The 26,816-nt window shown below is 39.2% G+C and overlaps 1 protein-coding gene across 10 annotated transcripts in view; it reads right to left on the minus strand.

Annotated features, from left to right (window-relative positions):
* Positions 1-26,816, minus strand: part of HMBOX1 (homeobox containing 1) — a 125,681-nt gene that overhangs the window by 85,794 nt on the left and 13,071 nt on the right. The window contains exon 2 of one of the 10 annotated variants that reach the window (XM_032216216.1): positions 26,333-26,396. The exons of 8 other annotated variants lie outside the window; for them this stretch is intronic. The gene's annotated coding sequence lies outside the window, so the exon portion shown is untranslated. Of the gene's footprint in view, positions 1-724; positions 744-26,332; positions 26,397-26,816 lie in introns of those variants that run through there. One more of the 10 variants, XM_032216218.1, reaches the window with a different exon arrangement.

Here is a 26,816-nt window from a genome sequence, read left to right on the forward strand (position 1 = left end):
TAGTTTGCACCTTAGGCAGCTAGGCTTTCCAAATAACACAGGCTGAACGTACTAAAAAAAGTGAATTTATTTCCATACCAGGTTAACAATTATTTATCAGATTGTACAAATTATCTATAGGTACAGGATCCACTTTATTTTACATAATTTATTTCCCATCCACTAGGGAGAAAAGAATGGGGAGGAAAGAAATATTTAGTTACCTACAAAGCAGAAAAAAGGTGTAGTAGAATGCTGAAGAACAGGACGAAGAAAAAAAATTTAAATAGGGCCTAGACACAGAAATGAGCTGGAAGATGATGAGTCAGATATCAAGAGGGAAACAGTCAGTGAGAAGTTACATTTGGTGAGGGCCAGGGGTGAAATGCTACCGTTTTGGGCCGATTCGCCCGAACCAGACAAATGCTACTGGTTCATCGAACTGGTAGTAAAAAAAAAATGCTTTAAAAAAATAGAAAAAAAGTTCTGACAATCGGACGGCACAACTGATTGTCGCACAGATGATTGGAACTTTTTTTAGACTTTTTAAAGCATTTTTTTACTGCTGGTTCGGGCAAATAGGTTAAAAAATGTTAAAAAAAAAGTTTATTATTTCTCCTAAAGTTAATAGCAATAACAATAGCACTTAGACTTATATACCGCTTCACAGTGGTTTTACAGCTCTAAGTGGTTTGCAGAGTCAGCATATTGCCCCCCCAACAATCTGGGTCCTCATTTTACCCACCTCGGAAGGATGGAAGGCTGAGTCAACCTTGAGCCTGGTGAGATTTGATTTGTTAAATTGCAGGCAGCCGGCAGGCAGCAGAAATAGTCTGCAGTACTGTAACCACTGCGCCACTGCAGCTCACCAAAACCAAAATCTGCCCTGCTGCAATTTATTAGGAAATCTGAACCGGGATTAAGCTTTACCTACTGTTCTGTGTTTAAACTAGCCAACCAAATACCATTGGATATATGTCTTCATAGTTATACTCAGCAGTCACTTTGTTATTCTGTGCGTATATAATAAAGCAGCTACCACATCATTTGCCTTCTTTCCTTTATGCTCCTTGCCAGCATAAACACTGGCAACAAGGATATCAGAGCTACATTTAAGGGAAAAAGAAGCAAGCACTTCCTGTTTCCCTTCTTTACACTCTCAAGCAGAACTGAGCAGAACTGAGAAACTAACATGATCCTTTCCAGGAACCTGAAGAGCATTTTGAGATAAGACCCAGAAAGTCCAGCATAAGTAGTAGCTGGACTTGTGTTGCTTTTTCTCTCAGGAGATAGTGAGAGGAGCAAGATGCTCTGAAAAGCGGTAAACACAGAATTGAGAAGCAACCGAAGATCGCTTCATGCCCGTTTTCAAAAACATCTTAAGTACCCTGGGAAAAATGCCAATGTCAATATGGACTTTGCAAAAATGGGCTCCTTGGTATCGAAGAGAACATACAGTGCGCTGCAAACGGAAGACTCTCCCTTTGCTGCCACAGAGGAGCAGATTACAGAGAGAAGCAAGCATTTTAGAGGACCCGGCGTCTTAATCCGGCAGAAGGTTATGATGAGACAGCAAAGCTGAGCATTCTCTTCTCAAAAATAAAATAAATACATCCTTGCTACATCAAGGTCACTTGAACTGTTTCCCAAGTAAAGCTGAATTCAGCACCCTGTGTGGAAATCATGCAAAGCAAGCAAAATTGAGCATATTGACTCATTTAACATGATTCATTCAGCCTCTAGTAATCATGGGGCATAGCAAGATGTAGCACAACCCAAAAGGATAACCCATTTCTACACTGGCAATTGAGAGTCACTGGTAAGACTGCAGCCTCCTGTTACAGCCCTAAAAGTAAATAGTCTTTAAAAAAAAATCTTTCCACATCTTTATTACTTCTTTTAAAGTAAAGTAATTATTTTATTACTTCTTCTAAATATACAGATTGCCTTGCATAATATATACCTCATTTCAATCTAAGTTATCAAGAAAGCTTTATAGTTTAACTAGCTGGGTACCCATGCTCCGCTACGAAACTATGTGATTGGGCTTGATAAATTAACACTTACAGCTTGAAAATTAATGATCGTCCTCTCCTCTCCCCTTCTCTCCCTCAGATTTGCCCCACAGTAGCCTCTCCTCTCCTATCCCCCTTCTCTCCTTCAGGCTTGCCCCACAGAGGCCTCTCCTATTCTCTTCTCTCCCTCAGGCTGGCCCCATAAATCCTCTCCTATCCCTTTCTTTCCCTCAGGCTGGCCCCATTGTCTAAACTCCCAGTCCGCAGGCTGGATGAGTCACACGCTGGTCATGCCCACACCCAATGGCAGTTGGAACAGAATTCTTTTCAGGTGGGGAGGGGGAGTAGATTGTCTAACTCCTTAGCATCAGACCATGTATCACTTGTGGCACCCGTGCCATAGGTTTGCCATCATGGGTTTATGGGCATATATATATATATATATATATGCTGTATAAGAAATACTAATGATGTGATGGTCATTTCAAAAAATCCTCTCTTAGCGAGCACCTAGAAGCCAAGAGGAACATACGTGCCAAACTTCAAGTTTTTAGGCTTTACAATTCTGGAGATTTCGTGATGAGTGAGTGGATTTGGCTTTTATATATATAGAAGATAAAATTCTGAACCAAGTTTGAGTTCAGTCTAATTGTTATGGGGGACTTGCAGCGGTTTGAACTGGCAGAGAAAGTTTGAGAAAAAGTTACGATATTTTAAACCTTTTTATGCCTGCCTATTTTTCCACCTTTTTTCCTATTAATATTTTTCCCCAAGTGCAGTTTTATTACCACTAAAAAAAGAATCCAATTATGGTCTACCATTTTAGAAAATCCCACTAACTGAGAGATATGAAAGCAGCACACTGGCTACTCTTGGCTGTGTTACACAGTGATATACAACACTACAAATACTGAGTTAAGAAGCTTGTTCTCAGTCATCTCCCCTTCCCATTTTTGCTCAAAGAGGCAAACTTTTCCCATCCTGGGGAAATACTGTAGCGTATGAACACATTTGTCTGCAATTCTCAACAGAACTGGCAAAAGACACTCATCAAAAGCAAACATTGTGGGCAGTTAGCTGGACACAGAGACATTTCAGGGAGATATATGCTACTGAAATGCAGGTGGACCCTCTGACTCCCTGTTCCCCATCCAGATTGTGGCTTTCAATCTGAAGCCAGAAGTGAAGGACTGTCTGCAAGATTTAGCCTTTCGGCCTCAAGAGAGGCTCAGTTATTAGAACAATTTAACAGATGAGTAACTTGAATATCTGCCCAGTTGGTCAAAGTTCTAGGAGCTGTAAAGACAAAAACACAGAGATATGTAGCTTTTTCATTCTTCCACAAGGACACTGTACAGATCTCTTCTGGAACCTTCAAAGGTCAACCAGTATAAATCCTTGTGTGAGGAACTTTTGCTCCATTTTAACTGTCCTTTGGGAATATGATAGTCAAATTCTCCCTCCTTCTCACTAGTATTGTGATCATTTTTTCCCCTTGAAGATGCTAAGGACTGAATTGGGGTACTGTACCTACATGCAGGGCAAAGCCCTCCCCTTTATCATGAATAACTGCAGGGTTTCACAAATAGTTCTGCCAACTTTTAGCAAAAAATACTTTCTCTTTTGCACAAAACTGCGCAACCAAGAATTGCAGGAGGTACCTAAATATTCCTAAATATGAATTTATTCTAGCAACTTGCCATTTAGTATGTATGTATACATGTATGTATGTATGTTCTATTATTTTTATAAAATAACTCAAGGCAGTGAACATATCCAACACACCTTCTGCTTCCTATTTTGCCCTCAATTCCGTGAGGTGGGTTGAGCTGAGAGTGAATGACTGGCCCAAGGTCACTCAGCTTTTTTTTGACTAAGGACTAAAACTCACAATCTCTCGCTTTCTAGCCTGGTGTCTTAACCATATTACACCAAACTAAATTTAGGAGTATCTATGATACACCATGGTGGCACAGTGGTTAGAGTGCAGTACTGCAGGCTATTTCTGCTGACTGCCTGCAATTAGGCAATTGGAAATCTGAGGTTCACGGATCAAAAACTAAGCAAAAGGAAGTAGGCAGAACCAGGGGGAAAAATTAATCTGATTTAATTTTAGATCAACACTGCTACCAAATTTGTCCATTTTTCCTTTTCTAGCACATTGAAAATTGCAATCTGCTAATAACTTTTAGAAAGACTGTGGGAAAACATACGTAGAGTTGGTGTATTTCTTTTTTTAAACAATAATTTCAGTTTGGGGTGGCAGATAACAGATTATAATCAATAAACAACAAAGGGAATGGAAATTAAACATGCTAATACTTGGGACTTCATCAACTTGAAATCTGATATTATTAATATCTGAAATTTATTAATGGCAAGTTGAGCAACAGGGAACGTCATAAACTATCTTTTGATGTTAAGCTTTTCAAGTCAGGAGCACTTCTCCTAAAATTTCTGAGAAGCAATATGTAAGGATAGTGGCAATGGTATAGCATCTGCCTATGCCAGGAAAACAATTTTAGAGCCAGTGTAAATAATAAAGGCAGTTCAAGTAACAGATAAGCAATCATGCATGATGAAACATTGAATTCTTCAACCTGTGAAATCCAAAGAATAACCTCAGATAACCACAAATCTCATACATACACAAATCTTACACGAATTCCTGACATTTTAAACACAATATAAACATCATATTATGAACCTTATGAACTGCCTCTGCATAAGAATGTATCATTATAAGTTGGAATTTCATGGAAAAACAAATATTTCTGAAGTGGAAATAAATAATCTACACACATTGACATGTGTGTGTGTGAAAGGCTAGTCTAATCCATGCCTTATTTGTTATTTAATTAATTTGTATGGTTGCCCAAATTGCAAGGCTCACACAGGATGCTATTAAAAAACATAAATTGATAAAATAAAATAAAAACAAAATGAAAAAGTAAAATACCTGAAGCTAGTCCATAATCAGTTCCCAACTATTGCAGCTGACTCATCCAGCACCCTGGCCAATATCCAGGGGAAAAGCCAAGTTTTCCAGGCATCATGGAAAGCCAAAAGGGAGTGGAAATTTAATTTCAGGTGATATACTGTTCCAGGTGGCAGGTGTGACAGAGAAGTGTTCATTCATACTATTGACAGAATGTGTGCGGTGGGGGTGGCAGGATACATAAAGAGAAGACACCAATCCACTTATTTACTTTTAACAATGCAAAAACATTAGAATACTGTTTACAAATCAAGTCAAGGTCTATCTTAATCCAGAAATTGTTTTTCCCACTGGCCAACCACCAGATGTTTCCAGAGTGCCCTGAAGCAAGAGGCATATCCTCTCCCATCAGTTCTTTCTGCAAGGGATATTTGGAAGAAGCCCTCAATCTAAGGGAAACAATAAGTCTTCAAGACGAATAGCCTTCCACAGATATGTGCTCCAATTCCCTTTTAGACCATCCAGGTTGATGGTTTAATCACCTCATCTTGTATAATGTATTCCACAGGTTAATTATGTACTATATGCAAAATACTTTCTTCTGACTTCTAAACCCCTTTCCAATCAATTTAATTAGATGAATCCTGATCCTGCTGTTTTGTCTGAGAGGGGGAAAAAACTTCTCATTGCCCATCTTCTCCATGCCACACATGATTTTACACACCTTTAAAGGAGAATATTTATAGCTCAGGGTAGAAATGAAGGGTCCTTGCTGCTCTCTGAGCTTGCTTGTTTTCTTGCAGACGTTTCATTACCCTAACTAGGTAACATCATCAGTGTTAGGAAGGAATGTTGTTTGCTGGCAGTTTATATTCTGGTGTCTTGCTTGTCTTTGTGGGTGGGGTGATGGTCTTAGACAATCTTTCGTTGGGCTGTTCACTGATGGCTCTTTGGCAGTTTCTTGATTGGGGTATTGTTTACTTAATTGTAGGTCTGAAGTTAACCTTGGAGTTAATCTACGCTGATCTGGTTGCTTATTACTGGTGGAGAAGTACTGGAGTCTCTTTGTTCTCTTTTGGGATGGTTGTTCATTTCTTTTGCATTGCCTATAGATGTTGTTAATGTCTATGTGTCTATTGATGGCTGATTTGTCAGAGTGCCAGGCTTCTAGAAATTCCCCGGCATTTTTGGATTTGGCCTGGTCTAACTTTTTGTTAGAGGGAAGATATTTGAGCAAACACTGAATTTGATTATTTCTTCTGCATTTTTTCCATCTCTGCTTTTTTCAAACGTACATACTTGTCTAGGAAAATGCAAGCTATCAGAAAAGATGGAAAACACATTCTTGCTATTATAGATCTGTGTTTTCACACTGAGAAAAATATTTTTCACATATAAAGGAAAACATTCAAATTCTTAAAAAGGAGAACTGATATTTAAAAGACTCTCCTGATTTTTCTAAAGCTCTTGGAAGACCTTCCTGCTTCAGAGTCTTTTCCTGCCATTTTCTTATTTTCTTTGTATTGTTATAGTGCTAAAGTTTTAGACCAGTGATGGGAAACTTTTCGGCACTCAGTGCCGAAAAGGGAGCATGTACGCTCATTTCACACGCATGTGTGCTCATCTGGGCCACAACCCGGAAGAGGAGTTGCCCAGGGGGCACCGGAAAATGAACTTCTGGTTTCCGGCAAGCATGTGTGCCGGCCAGCTACCCTTCCCGTTACTGGCACGCATGCACCCCCGATGATCAGCTGGCTGGAGTGCATGCTCACACCGGAAAAGAGAAGACCAGCTCTTCCACTTTCCGGCACTGCCTCACACACGAAGATCGGGATGATCATTGTGTGCGCATACGCATCAGAAACCTGGCAGAGGTACGGGTGACGCCACACATGCCAGGCGACATGGCTCTGCATGCCACTTTGGGCATGCGTGCCATAGATTCGCCATCATGGTTTTAGACCTTCCAGCTCTATTCTGATTGTTTTTTCTTAAAAATATGCATTTGGTTTATATTGTATTTTTGCTATATGAATCACTAAGGGTCAATTAGATTACAGCAGCATAAAAATAAATTTAATAAATATTATTTACCAAGGGTCCAAAAACCTAATAAAAGTATTGTGGATTGTCCATCCTTAAAAGTATTTTCTAAAGCTATAAGACATTTTGTGAAGGGCTCCAGATATGGTTCAAGGAGCACCATTCCCCCCCCCCATTTTAGAGAAATAATACAGGGAAAGGGGTACCCTTTTAATTAATCAGATGGATACGGCAAGTACATGGAAACTGATTTACCGGTAGTCAGAAAGAAAACATTTGGGAGGAAAACAAAATTCTGCAGCAAAGGCCAGGACACTGCAAACAGAGGATGAAAATGAACGGTCTGTGATATCTGAATTTTTACCAACAAAGGTTAAACATTTCCATGCTTAATCAGATGTCACTACCAGCTCTATTGGTAATCATTTCCAAGAACACTTCCGCTGGGACATGGGGCCTATTGTTAGGAAAAAAGAAGGCCAGCTTACACCAGATTCATGTATGCCCAACACTGACTTTTTTTTTTGACTGGCAATAGCTCTTTGGAGACTGAAAAAGAGAAAGATCACTTTACACTGTAAATATTTGGAGCCAAATCCAATATTCTGCATCCAGTTCTAAGTTTGATCTTTTTGTTAACTCCCTCATAAAAGGAATTGGAAAAACAACTAAGGTGTGTAATTGTGATGCAGACAGTATAATCCCACCCATTTCTATCTGGAAATCCTGATGAATTTAATGAAGGTTGCCTTCAGATAAGTGGAAGTAAAACCATAGCTCTCATAACAAATCGCCTTCCTTCCTTCCTTCCTCACTGCTCACCACCTCAAAATACTTCAAAGCTAATCCTTAAGAAAAATTATAGCCCAAGGATCACATCCTGTAGAGAGTGAGATGTCCGCATGATCATTGATTATGCGGAGTTCTCATGTAGATTATTAAAGCTGTGCAATCCTTCAGAATTGACTTGGAAAGGGAATTTCGAAGGCCCAAGAAAAATCCTGAAATCAAGACATGCCTGCTTTGATGAATCCGATCCAGTGGTGGGATTCAAATAATTTAACAAATAATTTCTCTGCCCTAATGACCAGCTGGGTGGGCGTGGCTTGATGGTCATGTGATCATGTGGACTTGACCAATTCAACATCACCCAGGTCAATGGGCATTTCGCCTTAGCTGTTACAATGTAATAAGGGTTAACCAGAGAGGAGTTTCTGTAAAGCAGGGCAATAAAGATTAGGCTAGAAACAACACCGGAATGTTTCCTTCCTGCCTTCCTTACAGGATTAGCCCTGTAAAGTGGGGAAAAAACAAAATAAGATTTCTTCCAACAACTCGTTCTCCAAACTGCTTAGAAAGTTAACCACCGGTTTTCCCGAATAGGTGCAAACTGGCTGAATCCCACCACTGTTCCAGATCCTCCATTTGTCTCCAACCTAAATCCAAAGCGCTGCATCTTCTGACAAATTATAATTGAAACAATTTATGTCTTGCTTCTTTACTATCCTGGAAGTGAATCCTATCACACACAAAAAAAACCTGCAAGTTCTCTAACCATGCTGGTAGGGAATTTTGGAAGTTGTAATCTGCCTTATCTGGAAGAGACAGGGCTAAAGTATTAAACTGAAGGAGACATATTAGAGAACACGACCGTAGCAATACAACAGACTCCAATCAAAAGTATGTGTAAAAAGTATATTCACTGTTCAAAATCTCACAGGTCAACTTTTACGACCTAAGCATTTGCAGTTATACATTAAGTTAAAAATATCTGGGAACATTTGCAAAAAAAAAAAAAGTTTAAACTGCTATCAGGAAAGCAGTACAGTATTGTGTATAGAAGTTATTACTTTGATAAAAGATCTGAACGTGAACTTCAGAGATTAACCAGTTCAAGCAGACTGCAGTTAACAGTCCATATTACGAGAAGAGGTCAGAGTTAACTTTTCTACCCAGCAAATCACCTTTTTCCTAAGACTCTTTAAACCTATAAGAGTCATGTGGAATAATAATGCCAGTGTTTGAAATGATGGAAAATCCAATTCACATACAGTAGCCACAGTTGCAATCACATGAGGAAAGCAGACACAATCAGTGCTACTGAATTTTAGAGAAGCAGCTAGCCTGGGAAAGAAAAACTTGCAAAAAGACAGTATCAAGCCACTTCTGCAATTACCAAGAAAACTGCATTGATGTATCCATCGTCCCCAGGAGTCAAACTGCTGTTGGAATGTTTCAGACCCAATCCCTATGGGCACGAGAATTTTCCATTTTGCTGGGATTAGACCTTATGACTGGATAGCCATGAAGCCTCTGGCGATTTAAGGAAATGAGAAGAAGCAAATCAAAAGAGAAAAAAGGCTGGCAAGAAACACATGCAGCTAAACTGATCTAGGGAGATACGATACTACAAACATATCATTGTCTTGCCCCAAAAGGAGAGATAAAATCAGGAAGCCAAACTGTATCAAACCAACCGCTATAAAGTAATTGGCCAACTTCCTTTCAGAGTTGCTCAGAAAAATATTTAGGTAGCTTAGGTTGCAACTGTCACAGAAGCGGACAACCTTAAGAGGCAATGACAGCAAATCAGCAAAGTGAGGTGAGAGACTGAATTTTATTAACTTGACTTAAACAAGTCAGGATTAAGGATTAATCAAAAGACAGACTGGCAAAAGGGCAGCGTTATGAATTACTCAATACACAGACTGAAATAAGATATATTTTTGTACAATACACCAGTAAGATACAGAAATCACTACCACACACTCTTGGATGTATGCTAGTTTTGCAAATGTTACAGAAAAGTCAACTGTCCTATGGGAAAAAAGGATTTACAATAGCTAAATAGAGCCTCCATGTTTAAGGACATCCTAGCTCCACATCCCAGATGCTATGGAAGGACAATGTCTTTATCCTCTGTTGACCTTCCCAGAGATAGCCGGCTGGCAACCACTGGGTGTGCTAGAAGGACTCTTACATTATTTAGGAAAATAGATAATCAATTACATTTATTATTCACAGCCCATGGGTAACAATGTAACACGAGCAATGAATAGGACTGGTTGAGAGGGTCATTACATCAGAGTAAAGATGTGAGTTGTGGCATTACACTGCAGTAGCAGAATCCCAAGGTCACAGCACAATAAGTTCAGCAACAGAGAAAAATGCAACCACATAATGCATGGTTATCAGGTGTCAGCAAAACCGAAAAGTATAGAAACACAGGAAGCGACAGTCCTTTACTCTAAATCAAATCACTGGTTCAGCTATCTCAGTAACATCCACACTGACTGGAATTGGCCCTTGAGAATTTCAGACATGTATGTATATATGTATGTATTTTCTAATACTAATATTCTACCCTTTTCTCTAAAAGCTCAAGGGTACCCCTTGATTTCAAACCCATAACAATTATAAATTGAAATATAAGATGGGCTGATACCACTTTTTGAAGTCTAGCATCTTAAATAAATTTACAATCACTCTAGAATTAGCAGGGCATAATGAGAGCTATGACTTCCCCATATTCATTTCGAGATGATTGGGGTTGCACCAGGAGCATCATCGTGCAAAATAAGTGCTCTGCCCTGGGTGATGGACCCATGCTGTCACTTTTTAAAAACTCTTTGTGCCCCTTTACTGTATAAACACTCTCACATCATCTCTGGATCCACCCATTTCATTAAGTTGGCTCAATTGAGGGACTCTGTTAAGAGTTCTTCTGGCTCAATTTGGAGCAAAGTAGCATTTCTTTTCTATTGTTGGCATTGCTTAACTTGGACAGAATTTGTTTTTGTACAAGCTTTGCTCTCGCTTTACCCTGCATTAAAGGTCTGAGACTAAGCAAATCCTTGCCCAACATCTGCTGCAACCTACCTGTGGCTGAGGAAGAATGTAGGCAACTGTGTAAAGAACTGATCGTATGCATTGCAGTCTATTTCACAAGTCTTATAAAAAAAAGTTTGATTTTCCTTTCATTATTTAAGCAGTATACATCCTCATCACATCCTAATTCCCAGCCTCAAGCTTAAGGAACCAACTTAATCTTTCCACACACGTATCTTCAAATCTGCCAACCAACATGGTTAATGCAATTGTGAAAAATGCTACCTATCCTGACATGTTGAGCTGAAGGGAAGAAAACTGAAGGTCAGCTTGAAATATTTTGTGTGGTATGGGGACAAGGGTAAAACTGGAGTGGGTAAAAAGTGTGCTGTGTGAGTACCATCCTTTGTCACGGGATGCTTTTCCTAACTGCATAAAAAGCAGCTGTGTCATCAACAGTAAACAAGACTTAGTCCACCTGAGGTATTATATTGCACAGAATATTCAATCGATGCTCCGCTTGGTTTTACATATACCCTTAAACGGCCCACTGTCTGGCCACCCGTAGCAAAAGAACAATTTCTTCCATGTAAGGGAAGAATACATAAACCAGGCAAGAAAGGTTTTTTTCCCCTTCCCCTTTTGTTTCAGGTCACTGCTGCACCACAACTGCCAACAACAAGTAACCTCCAGGAGCTTCATTGTGTGATGAAATTAAGAAGGTGGATGGCTATGGATAAAACTGAGTATAGTCAAGTGTGACCAGAGTGACACTGAAATTTGTCAGAATTATCTCCAGGAAATGAACCCAGGAAGGGTAATTCATGAGCAAACTCAGCAGCTATCTGTAAAGATTTTTCTGTGCCACCATCACAATGTCTCCTGTTAGACTCTTCTCAGACAGAGTCAATACTGAGCCGATGCTTGGAGTCATTATAATTCTCTCGTATTACCAAAAATATCCTACACGGACAGAATTTTGTATATGTATTAGCTGCCAGATGTGCCAATCTATTTGTGAGCTGAATACTGATTGCACTAAGGAAATAGGTCCTGGAGAGAGCTTTGATTACATTTCAAATGACCCTAATGATTCCTGCTGGTAAGGAATTTTGGAAGCTAAAGACCTACAACATTCAAAGGCAACTGCTTCAGAAAGCCTAATTAGAGCAGTCCCATATTCAAAGAGAGGCTGAATTTACACAAAAACTAAGTTTGGTTTGCTTAATCATGGCTTGTTGTATAAGTTACAGTGAATTGCTTCATACAACATACATAATCCAAAAACAATGGCTAATAAACTATACTGGCTAGGATATTATATTATAAATAGGAATCCAGATTTTGACTTAGCTAAAGTTAAGATGGAGGTGACCGACACCCCCCCACACACACACACAGAAACAAACACAGATACACACACATTTTTGGATGAGTCTTTGTACTTATTATGTAATAAGTGGTCTGATTTCATTCCATTTATTTATATGACATAGCAGTGTGGTTTTATTTTGTTGTGTGAGATCACAAGTTGCTGAAAGTTGTTTTGGAGTAAGATGGTGCCTACATCTAATAGATCAGCAGTCCCCAACCTTTCTGGCTCTGTGGACTGGCACTGGTGGTGGCAGGGCAAACAGGGCATGATTTTGCGTGTGTGCTTGCCACTTGCACAAATGGAGCTTCGCTGCTTGCTCAGCCCAGTTCCCAATGGGTCACATCTCGGTACCGGGCTGCAAACCAGGGGATGGGGAGCCCCTGTAATAGATAGTTGCTATAAGAACTCATCCCTAATCAGAATTTATATTAATCATTGTACTGATATTATGGCATGGTTCAAATATAAAGGTAATCCAAAACGTAGGTTACCTATCACATTAAATGAGACACTGACAAACTTGTGGCTCCAAGACTACATGTGAGTCTATTTCACAGCACACTTTCTCACTAGATTGATGTAGAAAACAAACAAAAACTATTCTATAAGCTCCAAAATGGGCTTAACAGATTTTTTAAAAAATCCCCTTGAAAAATGGGGGGGGGGGGGGCGGTTGGAAACTTAGTTATTCCCATATTCATGACATGCATTTATTCATCCTATAAATAGCTTGTTAAGGCTGTAAACTCCTTCCAAATTTAAAAGAAGCCACTGATTGTGCAAAAGCTGTCCAGCACTGCCATAAACAAAACAAAAACCAAACCCAAGCCATATTATGGCTTTGTGTTACGTATGAACTAAGGTAGAATATTATTCTAGTCATTTTAAAACATTGGGGAAAGGATGCTTTCATCCTCCTCCTCATCTACATTATGCAAAATTTCACAGCTCACTTTTGTTTTTTTACAAGTGTTATCTCTTATATAGGTCATTCACAAGCTCATCCCTTTAAAGAAATAAACCATGGTTAGCAGCACCATTAGTACATTATTTTTGTTCAGGATCCTTGGAAAAACCTGGCTACTTCCTAGAACTCTTCTTGAAACTGTTCAAGCTTGCAGGACTTAAACACTAACTTCAGAGGCATGAAGTTGGAACTTTCTCACTGCACTTCAAGAGCAACCACTGATGTAATCACTGATAAGAGTTCACTGAAGTGTTTCACTTTCTAAAAAGCAAGAGTGAGGGAAGCAAGTATGCTAAGTCTTGCCTCCAACTCTTTAGAAATCGACCAGTAAAAAAATTCTTCCTTTTTTCCACTATTTCTGGTAACGGGGAATGGATGGACCACTTGATTGAACCACTTCCACATGACCTGCCTCCATAGAATTCTGAGGATCCGGTGCCAGAGACAGAAGTCCTCTCCAGAACAGGCCTGTCATCAGTTCACACCCTGCTGATAAAAGCCCAGACACACTGGGCAGGGCATGTTGCAAGGATGCCAGACCATCACATCCCCAAACAGCTCCTATATGGTGAGCTGTCTCAAGGAAAGCGATTGCATGGGGGACAAAGGAAGCGATACACACACGTTGAAAGCCTCCTTCAAGTCCCAGGATATCGATACCATCTCCTGGGAATCCCTGACCCAAGATCCATTGACATTGATCGCTGATCAATGTTCCCTCTAGGCTGCGCAGCTACACAGCCGCGTGGCCGCACATGTAACAAGAAAACACCGCACAGCAAAACAGTTTCTTCTTTCCTTCTTGCCTGAAGGATAAGAAAACCTGATAAGACGTCAGATGGAAGATCCTCTAAACAGGTACGTAGCCAGGAATTCGGAGGCAGCTGATTTTTTGCTGCCTCCACCAGTAGGCTCCTCCCAGGAAGTCCCAGGAAGTGCTCTTCGATTTTTGCAGCTTTTGTGCTTGCAGGAAAGGGGGGCTAGCCCAAGGCAGAACGGCTATCCGTGCTGGGAACTTCAAACTGCCTTGTGCAGGACAAAGTAGGTCTCTCCCACTCTGCTCTAAGCTTTGTTTGATTTATTCTTATCACGAGCTGGATCCGTTTACTGTGGACAATAATTGCTTATCAACATTTTAGCTTCTTTTCTTTTTCTCCTCCGAAAAATTATTTACTCAGAGGCTTCTAAAATGGCGCCGAGCAGGCTGGCTTCTCCGGTAATAACGAACACTTTTTGCTAACTCTCACAAAAATTCAAAACAAAAGAGATTGCTTATCATTTGTTTTGGTTTCACAATAGAAGAATTTTACTCCTTTATTAACCTTGCTTATTTGGAAGTTAAATGGTGATGAATCTGCTGAATGGTCTTGTTACAATGTTTACTCACTGAAAGTTTTGCCAAGCCTTAAACTTCAAAATAAAAGCCTCTTTACTTAAAGCTGCCAATTCAGGCAATAGAGTTTTATTAACTACAGGCAGATAAATTTTGAAATGGCTTCAAAACCAAATATTAACTTGAAGTCGTCACCCTCTACTTCCAGGGGCACATCCTCAGTGCCTGCCACAAAGCTGCAGCCTCCGCTTCCTACACCCCCTGCTGGGGATGTGTTAACGAAAGAATTTTTCCTGAGTAATCTAAGCGAGGCTCTCAATGCACAGACAATTAAAATGGAAGATAAGTTTAGAGATAATAGAGAGGTGGTAAAGCAGGAGAGAAAAGAGGAAATGAAAGAAATGAAAGAAGAAATTAAAAGTGAAATAAATGGACTTAAACAGGAGCTGTATGAGAAATTTGATGCTAAGATTGATAAAATTAGAGACGACATGCTGAGTCTTGTAACTTTATTAACAGAACATATTTCTGGAGTGGAAGATACTCTAGAGGTTCTTAATGATGCCAATGCTAACTTGACATTGAAAACAGAGGTGGTGGAACAAAAAGTGGAAAAAGCTGAAAAAGAAATTATTATGATACAGTACCGACAAATGGAGTTCGCATTAAGAGTAAGGGGGCTGCGTGAGGAGAAACAGGAGAACCTGAAACAGATCCTATCGGAAGCTTTTGACCGCCTGATGGGAAGACCAGGGACCAATCAAGACTGGCGAATTGACAAAGCTTACCACGTTAACTCCTGGCTGGCAAAGCAGAAGCAGCTTCCTCGAGACATCGTTATATATTTTACTACAAGAGAGTTTAGAAATATGGTACTGCAAGCATCTTATAATACTAAGCTTCAAATTGGCGGTCAAGACCTGGCTGTTTTGAAAGAGATACCACCTCAAATGTTAAGAGCCAGGAGGGACTACACTTTTTTGGTCGAAGAACTCAGAAATCGTCAGATACAGTATAGATGGGATGCACCATTTGGCATCATATTTACATTTGATAAGCAAAGATACCGCCTCAACTCTGTATGGAAAGCCCGAGATTTTTATTATAATATATTGAAGGCCGGACACCCTGCACCATCTGGACCTAGAGAAAGACCACAAGAAGGACAGGATAGACAGCAAACTACACAACCACCAGACAAGATGGAGCATTTCTCTTCTCTAGAAGTGCAAGGTGCTATGGAACCAAGACCTAGCCGCATGACTACTAGACGTATGGAGAAACAAGCTAAAAAGCAACAGCATCAACAATCATCGGCCATCGATCAAGGATCTACAACAACAAATCTGGAAGCAATGGGAGGAGCTAGACCTAAGGTTAAACAGGCCGTGCAGGAAGCTCTAAAAATGCTTCAACCAACCAAAGATGACAACTAAGATTTTAACATGGAATGTCAACGGACTGAACTCTCCACAGAAGAGGAAGAAAATATTTCATTATCTCAAACAGTTTAAGAACGATGTAATTTGTTTGCAAGAAACTCATATCAAATCAACTGATCAAAAATATTTGATCAACTCAAAACTTGGTCAACATTTTGTAGCTTCTGCTATGGAAAAGAAGAATGGTATAGTTGTATACTTAAGAAAAGACATGAAAGCTGAATTAATAGAAGCAGATCCCTTCGGAAGATATATTGCTTTAGACTTAATCTTAGAAGGGAAAAAGACATTACTTTTGGGAATTTATGCTCCCAATCAACAGCAAGATAGATTCTATAGAAATCTTCATGCTAAATTAGTACAATGGGACTATAGTTCCTGTATACTATTGGGTGACTGGAATGGAGTGATAGACACTAAGAAAGATAAGAAGATTTCCCGCCTAAATACCAAGATGCGAGCAAAGTTACCCAAATCTTTCTTTGACATTATGGATGATTTTGAATTGAGAGATATTTGGCGAGAAAGAAATGCAGAGGAATGTGACTTCACTTTCTTCTCGGACAGGCATCAATCCCTCTCAAGGATTGATTTTATTCTAACCACTAATGATTTGCTTTCTAGGGTCAAGAAAACAAAGATTGCAGCTAGGATCCTTTCGGACCATAACCCAGTTTGGATGGAGTTGGGAAGGGTAGTGCAGGCAAGAAGGTCTTGGAGATTGAATGAAAACTTATTTAGATATGAAAAGTATATTAATGATTGTAAAAAATTATTATCTGAATATTTTGTTTTGAATATGAATAAGGGTACATCTATGGAATTTGTATGGGACGCAAGCAAAGCGTATATGAGAGGAGTTTTGATGAATATAAATAAAACACATAGAAATAAGCAAGGGTTAAAACGAACAGAACTGGAAGAGGAAATTAAGAGAAAAGAGCTGGAGTTAACAATGAACCCAGACGATACAAAGGTTAAGGAAGCTATTAACATATTAAAATCTCAATTTGACATGTTGATCTCTGACCAGGTGGCCACTAATCTATTATATGCAAAACACAATACTTTTTGTAATGCAAACAAACCTGGCAGATGGTTAGCTTATCAGATTAGGAAAAAAAGGAAAACTCGAAATATATCTAAACTGATTTATAGAGGGAAGGAGGTGTTTCAACAGGAAGAGATTCAAAAGGCTTTCTGGGAATTTTTTACAGAACTGTATAAAGGGGATAAAATTAATGGTTTAGACATAGACAAATATTTAGACAAAGAGAAAATACCTTCAGTTAGAGAAGAACACAGGCAAAAATTGAATCAACCAATAACCTCGGGGGAAATCCTGCAGGTAATTAAGCAATTAAAGTCAGGGAAAGCACCAGGTACAGATGGCTTGACAGCGGTTTACTATAAAAACTTACAGTTAGAAATGGTAGAACCTCTTAGAGAATTATTTAATATGATTCAAACGGAAGGTAAAGTCCCTCCATCTTGGAAGACAGCGTTTATATCTTTGATACCCAAAGAAGATCAAGACACTACTCAACCCAAAAATTATAGACCTATTTCATTACTGAATGTAGATTATAAAATTTTTACTAAAATATTAGCAAACAGGTTAATGTTGGTCATTCAACAATTGATACATACGGACCAAACAGGTTTTATACAAGGGAGACAGATGAAAAGTAATGTTAGATTAATTATTAATGCATTAGAATATTTGGGAAAGAACAACCAGATCCCTGCTGCGTTTATATTTTTGGATGCTGAGAAGGCCTTTGATCGAGTTAACTGGCAATTTCTGTTGATGATACTCCAAAAAATGCAGATAGGAGATAATTTTTTACAGTCAATTAAAGCAATATACCAACAGCAAACAGCACAAATCATAGTCAATGGAAGTCTAACAGACTCTTTTCAAATTGGAAAAGGTACAAGACAGGGCTGTCCTTTGTCCCCATTATTGTTTATTATAACTTTGGAAGTATTGTTGAATAAAATACGGGGCTTGGATGGTTTAAAAGGGATCAAGATTAGGCAGCAAGAATATAGAGTCCGCGCTTTTGCAGATGATTTGGTTATAATATTGGAACAACCGCAGGAATCCAGTATGGTTTTAATGAATATGATTAATCAATATGGTCAAGTGTCGGGCTTTAAAATAAACTTAGGAAAAACCAAAATATTAGCTATAAATATGAATATTAAACAAAAGGAAGAATTAGGAGTGATGCTAGGATGTGAGGTAGTTAAAAAAGTCAAATATCTTGGAGTTAACATTTTAACTTCAAATGGGAAATTATATAAGCATAATTATGAACCACTTTGGCATAGCATACAGACAGAGATGAAAAAATGGGAGAAATTGCACCTATCTTTGCTGGGTAGGATAGCGGCAGTGAAAATGAACATTCTACCAAAATTTTTATTTCTCTTCCAAATGTTACCTATACTAAAAAAAGATGCGAACCTTTTAGAATGGCAGAAGGGTATTAACAAATTTGTGTGGGCAGGAAAGAAGCCGAGGGTAAAGATGAAAATAATGCAAGATGCACGTGAGAGAGGAGGATTGAAACTACCTAATTTAAAACTATATTATGATGCAGTGGCATTATCTGTAATTAGTGATTGGATTCACTTAACCAATGATAGAATATTGAACATAGAGGGACACGATCTGCTATTTGGTTGGCATGCTTACCTGTTATTCAACAAAAAATTGGATAAGAACTTTAAAAGTCATATTTTAAGAAATGCTTTATTGCGGGTCTGGAAGAAATACCAATATAAATTAAATGACAAGATACCCATGTGGGCAATTCCTAGACACGCAATTGAAAATATGAATACAGCACAAAAACAGGACAGAATTACTTACAGACAGCTTCTTACCTCGGAAAGGGGGGTATTACAATTAAAATCTTTAGAGGTATTAAAAGAGGACAAGGTAGTTCAAACATGGTTCCAGTATGGGCAATTACAGGCTAGGTGGAAAATAGATCAAAAAATTGGTTTTATTCAAGTTGAGGATAATCTGTTTAAACAAATAAGAGATCAAAGCTTAATGCATATAAAGAGGATATATAATGTATTAATACAGATGGATTCAGAAACAGAATTAGTTAAAGATTGTATGATAAAATGGGCTCAAAATATTGAGGAACCAATAATGTTGGATACATGGGAAAGAATCTGGGTAAGAAATGTGAAATTTACACAAGCTCAAAATCTGAGAGAAAATTTTTACAAGATGTTCTATAGATGGCATTTAGATCCTAAAAAGTTGGCTTCTATGTATCCGAATGTACAGCCTAAATGTTGGAGGTGTGGTTCTCTCGATGCTACATATTATCATATATGGTGGACTTGCCAAAAGGTTAAGGCATTTTGGATAAAAATATGGTGGGTCATGCAAAATGTTTTTAAAAGAAGGATAAAGTTTAGTCCTCAGTTATTTTTACTAGGTATATGTACTGACTTTACAGTGGTAGAGACCAATTTGACTTTGCACCTGATAACTGCAGCAAGACTGTTGGTGGCGCAATATTGGAAGAAGGAAGACTTGCCTACAATCCAAGAATGGACATTGAAAGTAACAAACTTAGCGGAAATGGCTAAAATATCGGCATATCTCAAAGATCATTCAAATGAGAGATATAAACGAGACTGGAAAAAATGGATTGACTATATACAAAATAAATACGGGACTAAGAAATTCCAGTTAGCCTATGCTTAAGATCAGAAATGATTTAAACTGTTAAAAGTTAGTTCAGTAAGAAGAAGCTAAGGTCAATCTAGAATGTCATTAATTTCTTTATTTCTTTTTTCTCAATAGATTTTAGACTGTGTTAGTTAAAAATCCATACCGGGTACGGGTTCTGGGAAGTCGGGGGGGGGGAAGGAGGAGGGGGGGTGGGGGGGTGGAGGGAGGGAGGGGTACACACAACAAAAAAAAAATTGTACTTCAATGTTTTAATGATTGACAAATGACATATTTGTGTTGTTTTTTTTTCAAAGAAAAATAAAGGTAAAGGTTCCCCTCACAAGAAAACACCGCACAGAAGTTTCAAACTGCCGCGCAGTGTTTTTTAATGTTTTAAAATATGACTGAAAATATCCCACCTCCCTCCCTTCTCTCTCTGCACCGAACTCTCCCCTCCATCTGGTGATTGGTGAAATCAAGGAAGACTGCCCAGAGATCGATGACGCTGCAGAAGGGAGAATTTCCATTGGTCCTCTGGGGCTTTGTCGGTTCCTGGAAAAACGCAATTCGCTGGTTGTAGCTGCGTTTCTCTGCACATCCGGGGTTTCTCAGGCATTGCATCATCTGAAGCCCCGTTCTGGGCTCAGCAGTCTTTCTGCGATCCCTTCGCTTTGCGGAGAAAGGGAAGCAGCATGGAGTTGGACTGCCTGAGCCAAAGGGGTCCATGAGATCTTGAGACTTGATATTTGAGCAATACCAATCCATTCCACTTTTTCCTTTCCCTTTCTGTCCTTCTATCTTCCGTTCCTTTTCCTTTTATTTTTCCTTTCCTTTCTCTTTTCCTTTCTTCTTTCCTTTCCTCTTTTCCATTTCCTTTCCTTTTTCCTTTCCTTCTTTTCCATTTCCTTTCCTTTTTCCTTTCCTTTCCTTTCCCTTTCCTTCTTTTCAATTTCCTTTCTCTTTTCCTTTCCTTTCCTTATTTGCTTTTCCTTTCTTTTTTTTCTTTCCCTTCCCTTTCCCTCCCTTCTTCATCCTTTCCTTCTTTCTCATTTCCTTTCCTTTTTCCTTTCCTTCTTTTCCTTTTTCCTTTCCTTTCTCTTTTCCTTTCCTTTTCTTCTTTCCCATTTCCTTTCCTCTCTCTCCCCCTTCCTTCCCTTCCTTCCTGGGGGTCTGAGGGAAAGGGAGGGGACCCTTTTCCTCCTTGCCCCCTCTCCAACATCTGCTCTGATGGCAATTATGGCTAAAAAAAATTCAGGTGCTCAGGCATGAAAATGTGTCGCTCAAACATTATACTTTTCCGCGCACACTGAAAAAAAATTAGAGGGAACATTGACGCTGATGCACCAAGGCTGCCAGACATCTGAGGACAGAAGAACAACTGAAGCACAAGAGAAGCGAACACTCCACAGAGCTGCAAATGCTGCAACAATGGTACCCACACACCTGCCCGACATGTAGCAGAACATTTCGTGCCCATATAAGCCTCACCTGCAGACACATCATGGGCAGTTCACAACCTATTAGATGTCAAGGTCTCTTTGAACACAATGGATGAACATCCCATTTCTGGCAACGGAGATGGATGGACAGGGATGAAATGATTCTTTGAGATAGAGACCAGAGAAGAATCTCTTCACAAAACATATTGTTAACAGAATTCAATATTGCACGACGTGGTGATGGCCAATAAGTTGCAGCTTAATCTGTTGCATTCTCTGTCATCCATAATAAAACAAAAACATAAAACTATGCTCATCCCCAGGATACCAACTGCAAAGGGACCGTTCTTTCCATGCTCCCTTGTGGATTTCTTGAAGGACCTAATGACCCATTGCTGTAAACAGAATACTTCATCTAACCAAGATGTACAGCTGTGACAACAGGAACAATATTTGGTTTGGAGAAAGCTTCGTTTACATGGGAATATGGCAAAATGAGATAGAAGAGGGAAAGAATTTTATTACATTTTTAGACATTTTGGGGGGCATTCTTCCAGCTTAAAGATCAGTTTTCTGATCTTGTGGAACAACTTTTTCACGATCCCACTGTCCTGGTCCATTTTGAATGATTCAGGAAAGTAGGAAAAGCCTCACCCTTAAAAGAATTCTACTGCTTTAGATACATAGACAGCGCTTAGATTTTTTCCAACGTAAGTCAAAACTTATGCCTGGTTTATTTTCACCTTATATTTTAAAACAAACCCTTTAATGTTTCTCTGGAACTCTCTGTGTTGCCTCTTAAAGGCTTGAGTTCAAATAATACTGTGAATATTCCTCAAGGGCTGTTTCTTTTCCTTCTCTCTGAACTGCATTCGTTTTCTCTTTATGCAGTATTTTCTTAGTCTATTCACTCATATTTTAGATCCACGGCTCGCTCACTCCTGGAGATTCCAGATGAATAAGTGAACTTCAACATTAATGTCAGACTGCAGACTGTTTCTCCTTTGTTTGTGCACAGATCTCAGCTGACTGATTTTTTTTTCCTACAGTATTAGCCCTACAATGATTCAGCTTTTTCCCTGGCTGTCCCACATCATTCTCTTCCGGGACTTTTCTTTTTGGTCTTCTTCACACAAATTGATGTCTGCTAGGATCAAATTTGCCACCTCCTTCTTCCATACACTCCATTCTCCAATAGCATCAGCCACTCAGGTATCAGCCATCAACAATTTGGGCTTCCTGGAGTCTTTCTGCTTTTGTCTGACTGCCATTTATCAGCTACCCTTTGATAAGTAGGCCAAATACATATAGAGATTTTTGTTTCTGTTGGAATAATTGCAAAATCTTACTTCTTGGGAAGGACTTGTACCTTTCAGAAGCTTGAATTCCTTCCAAAACTCCAAGTCAGAGAAAAAAATCTGCACTTTTCTAGTACAATTACATTTGTCTCTGTACATACCATGTTTCCCTAAAAATAAGACAGGGTCTTATTTTCTTTTGATCCCTGAAATAAGTGCTTGGCCTTATTTTCGGGGAGGTCTTATTAGTTTTGAGGTGCAGGAGGCGGCGAGCATAGTCACTTCATGGCTGCTGTTATGTTGCAATATTTTTGAGGAGAGCTTATTTTCGGGGGAGGGCTTATTTTAGCCCATGCACTCAAAAGCATGATTGGGCTTATTATCCGGGGAGGTCTTAGTTTCAGGGAAACAGGGTACATGCAAAGGAAGAGTTCTAGGGGATGTCTGATGAAAACACAAGAGAGGACCCTCTTGACGGCTGCTCCCAGGATTGAAATTCTCTGCCAAAAAGATCAGACTGTTTGCCTTTCAATCACCTTTCTGCTGGCACACAGTAAGATTTTACTTATGTAGTGCTTTGGTGTGTAAGTGGGTTTTGGCTGCTGAGTTGAGTTGGTGGTACACTTGTTTATTATTGTGTTCTTAATGGTCCTTGAATTATTCAATATTGTTTTTATTCTTATTCTTAGAAACACTGAGTGCCATTCATTGGCAGAAATGTATGGTATATAGCCAATAAATAAATAAATACGTTCATAATGTCTGATTTCAAATAATGCAACTCCTCATTTTACCTTTCTCTACAGAGGCATGGAATGTATGGCTATCCAGATGTTACTAAATTATCTCTCAATAGCTCTGTAAATTTGAGATTCTTGGACTTTTCAATAGACAAAGGAGCACAGCTTCCCTCTCTGGGATATAGACAAAGCTCGGGTGGACACAGGCATCTTCTCAGTTAATTGAGCATAATAGTTGGCATATTGGATGAATTCAAAAAGCCAATTAGTTCTGGAACTAGATGGCAATCAGCAGCTAAAAGTTCCACAAAGCTTGTAAATCTGATAACCAGAGGCATATGTTTTAAATAAAAAGGTAAATAGCAAAACAGTTCAGCTAAGGTAGGATTCCAGAAGAATTTTACTACCTCTGAAATATTTTTTCAGCTTGCAGATAATTAAGCTTTTCATTAGCTTCTTAGTCCTTGCTCAACCAAAAATAACTACTAAATAACCCCTTCGGAGTTGCGGATTTCTCTTTTCATTTATGTTACTTTTTTAATGCTAATTTTTAAATAACAAGCCTCTGAAATTGTTCTGCATTGGAGATCTACCAGGTTTTTATTCCTTCTATGCCTCTGGGAAATCCTTTCAATTGTAGCTGGGTTCATCTAGAGCGCACTAAGATAGGGGGAAGTGGTCTATAATCACAAGACAGGGAGGAAGCTGACGTTCAGAGCAAACATCTATTCTCTCTCTGTCCCCCCCCCCAATACACTCAAAAGCAAAATTCTGCACTTATCAACTGCTTTACATCAAATTACTTTAAAGTGAGAGTAGATTCACGCATTGTGCTATGCTATAATTTATTTAGCAATGATTCATTGAATAAAGTTGGGACAGCACACTAAACTACATAGCATGCTTTATAAACCACAAAGATTCAGATGTTACATTAAGAGAAATCTAAACAAACCAAGTCAGTCCTAGAGGAGATCAACCCTAACTGCTCTTTAAAAGGCCATATCCTGAAGATGAAACTCAAATACTTTGGTCACCTAATGAGAAGGAAGAACTCACTGGAGAAGAGCCTAATGCTGGGAAAGACTGAGGGCAAAAGAAGAAGGGGACGACAGAGAAGGAGATGTCTGGATGGGCATGAACTTAAATGGACTCCAGAGGATAGTAGAGGACAGGAAGGCCTGGAAGAATGTTGTCCATGGGGTCGCGATGGGTCAGACACGACTTTGCAACTAAGAACAACAAAAACAAACCATACAAAGGGTTAGCTTAAAAATTAGGATCTTGGAAAGCTTGGGTCATGGAAAGCTTGGGTCATTCTCACATTCTCATTGTGAGAATGAAGCCATCACTTGCACCTCAAGTTGGCTTATTGCTTGACTGAGTTACCTTTTAGCCTTGCTCTCTTGCCTTAGCTGTCTCTTTGGGCAATGAGGGCAGAAATATTTCCCTGATTCCAAGGCTCTGAAAAATTTATATAGGCAACAAAATGGTTGACTATTTCTTTGTTTTTAACAATATGAACTTTGGTCTCTGTTTTTGTAAAATGTTAACTCTTAAAATATTATTAATATATGAATTAATACATGCATCTTCTGTTTTTCTGCTGAATGCCATTTAACTTCAAGTATTAAGCTTTCAGTATTGCAGAACAAGAGGTGCTATGATTTCTTCAGATTTACCTGCACCTTTTTAGATCCTGTACTTACCTAATAAAAAGCTAATGATCCAGATGCCTCCCAAATACCAATATTATTTCCCACCTGCCCACAGTTGATCACACAGTCAATTCCTTGTATTCACCCATTGTCTGCCCACATGCATCCAAGCTGTTCTTCGCACCATAAAAATTGGCAACTTCATTTATTTTGTTGCTGTTTTTATTTTCAAAGATTTTCAGGATGCCACATTGTTCTGCAGCCTGTGTTATGTAGGGCCTAGGTAGAACAGAACTATTCTGACAGAAAACAGATTTTATATAAATATCAGAACTTCACATTAGCATTTAAAAAAGGCAGACAGAAGATAAAAATAAAGTGTGCATTTCACAGTTACACTGTGAGAATTTCAGCCAACCCACTATTTGAAGAATGATTTCCCACTCTTGAAGCTGGAAGGCTGTTTTACAGTGAGAAAGCGATTTGATGTTTGTATGTGCTAATCTTATACTTAAATTGCATCTATTTGCGAACATGCTCGAATCTTTCCTTCAGTGTTTAATCAAAAGAACTTCTCACACTACTAAAGAAAGAAAGGGGAAAAAAAAAACATCTTGCTCACAAGGAAACTATTTCGGGATGCATTAATTTAGGAAGTCATGCTCCAAACAAAAGAAGATGGTATAAAAACAAGCTCAGATATCACCAGGAGGGAAAATGGTCAGCTTCTTTTGCAAGGCTACTTCTTAATTGTTCCAGCCATAAATGTAACTATCCTTTGGCTGAAAGGTGATAAGAAAGTGGCAGTGTCCAAAGAAAGTGGTGTAAGCTATATCAGATAGAGACTGATTCTTTTTCCTTACTACATCACAATTAATATGTTTTGTGTATCAGATGTATGCATATGCCTAAAATCTGCTGGTCTGGTATTATCTTATTTTGTAGTACAGGAAGACCTAATCTTGCCATCGAATAGAATAAGGTGATCCAGTCTGAAAGTAGTAGGAGAGAACTACTCCTAAAGTTTCAGGTATTCTATTGTCATTTGTAAAACACCACTTTGGAATGAAGCATTTTTTATAACTAAAGAGGCAGTACCTCAGGAAGAAACTATGTCCGTGATGGCGAACTGTGGCAGGCCGAGCTCTCTCTGTGGGCACGCGAGCCGTCATCCCAGCTCAGCTCCACCGTGCATGTGCGTATGCCTCACGCTGGCCAGCTGGTTTTCGGATCTCTGCCATGTATGCATGGTGGGGCAGGGCGCATGCAAGAGACACACGTGTATGCATGGGTGCATGTGCGTGGGATTAAGTGTGTATGCACAGGGGGCGTATGTGGGGGACAAGCGGACATGCACCGGGGCAAGGGGGGCACAGAGGGTTGTGTGTCCATGTGCGGGGAGGTCACACACACATTGCATTATGGGTATGTGTGTATGCTTTCAGCATGTGGTGCCGAAACGTTTAGCCATCACTGGTCTATGTCCTCGCTCTTTGCTATGCTTATTTTCTAATTGCAATGAGTTCATATAAGGCAATTGGGTTTTTTTCCCATTAAAATGTCTCACCTACCTGCAGTGTGAACTAGTACAGCCATTTCTCACTGACACGTCAATCTGCCATTTTCAGTTGAGATCTGAGAGAGAAAAACAGCACCATGCTACATGGACTAAAATCCACAAAAGATTGTTTCAAAAATTTAAACACATATCCTTCCTGTTCACCTAGCATCGTAAGTACTGAAACAATGCCAGATGATAGTTCTCCCAAAGTGTATGATTACAAAAATGTCAGCATATAAGAACACCAAGCAATATTCAAGCATTCCTACAAGCTGGAGCCTTCATATTTGGGCTGCAAAGATCTAAATGACCAGAAGAGGAATGCAAAGTAGTAGAATGTTCTACCTTTCTTTGTGGCCATCTAGAGGTTGTCTGGACATTTTCAGCTCATATATGACAACCTTACCATAAGCTCTAGGCTACCAACAGCATTTCCAAAGACGAAAGGAGAGGGAAACAGCTTCACATCATATATAGCAACTAGATTTGTACAT

The sequence above is a fragment of the Thamnophis elegans genome, chromosome 4 (genome assembly GCF_009769535.1).
Source record: "Thamnophis elegans isolate rThaEle1 chromosome 4, rThaEle1.pri, whole genome shotgun sequence".
NCBI classification, from domain to species: Eukaryota; Metazoa; Chordata; class Lepidosauria; order Squamata; family Colubridae; genus Thamnophis; species Thamnophis elegans.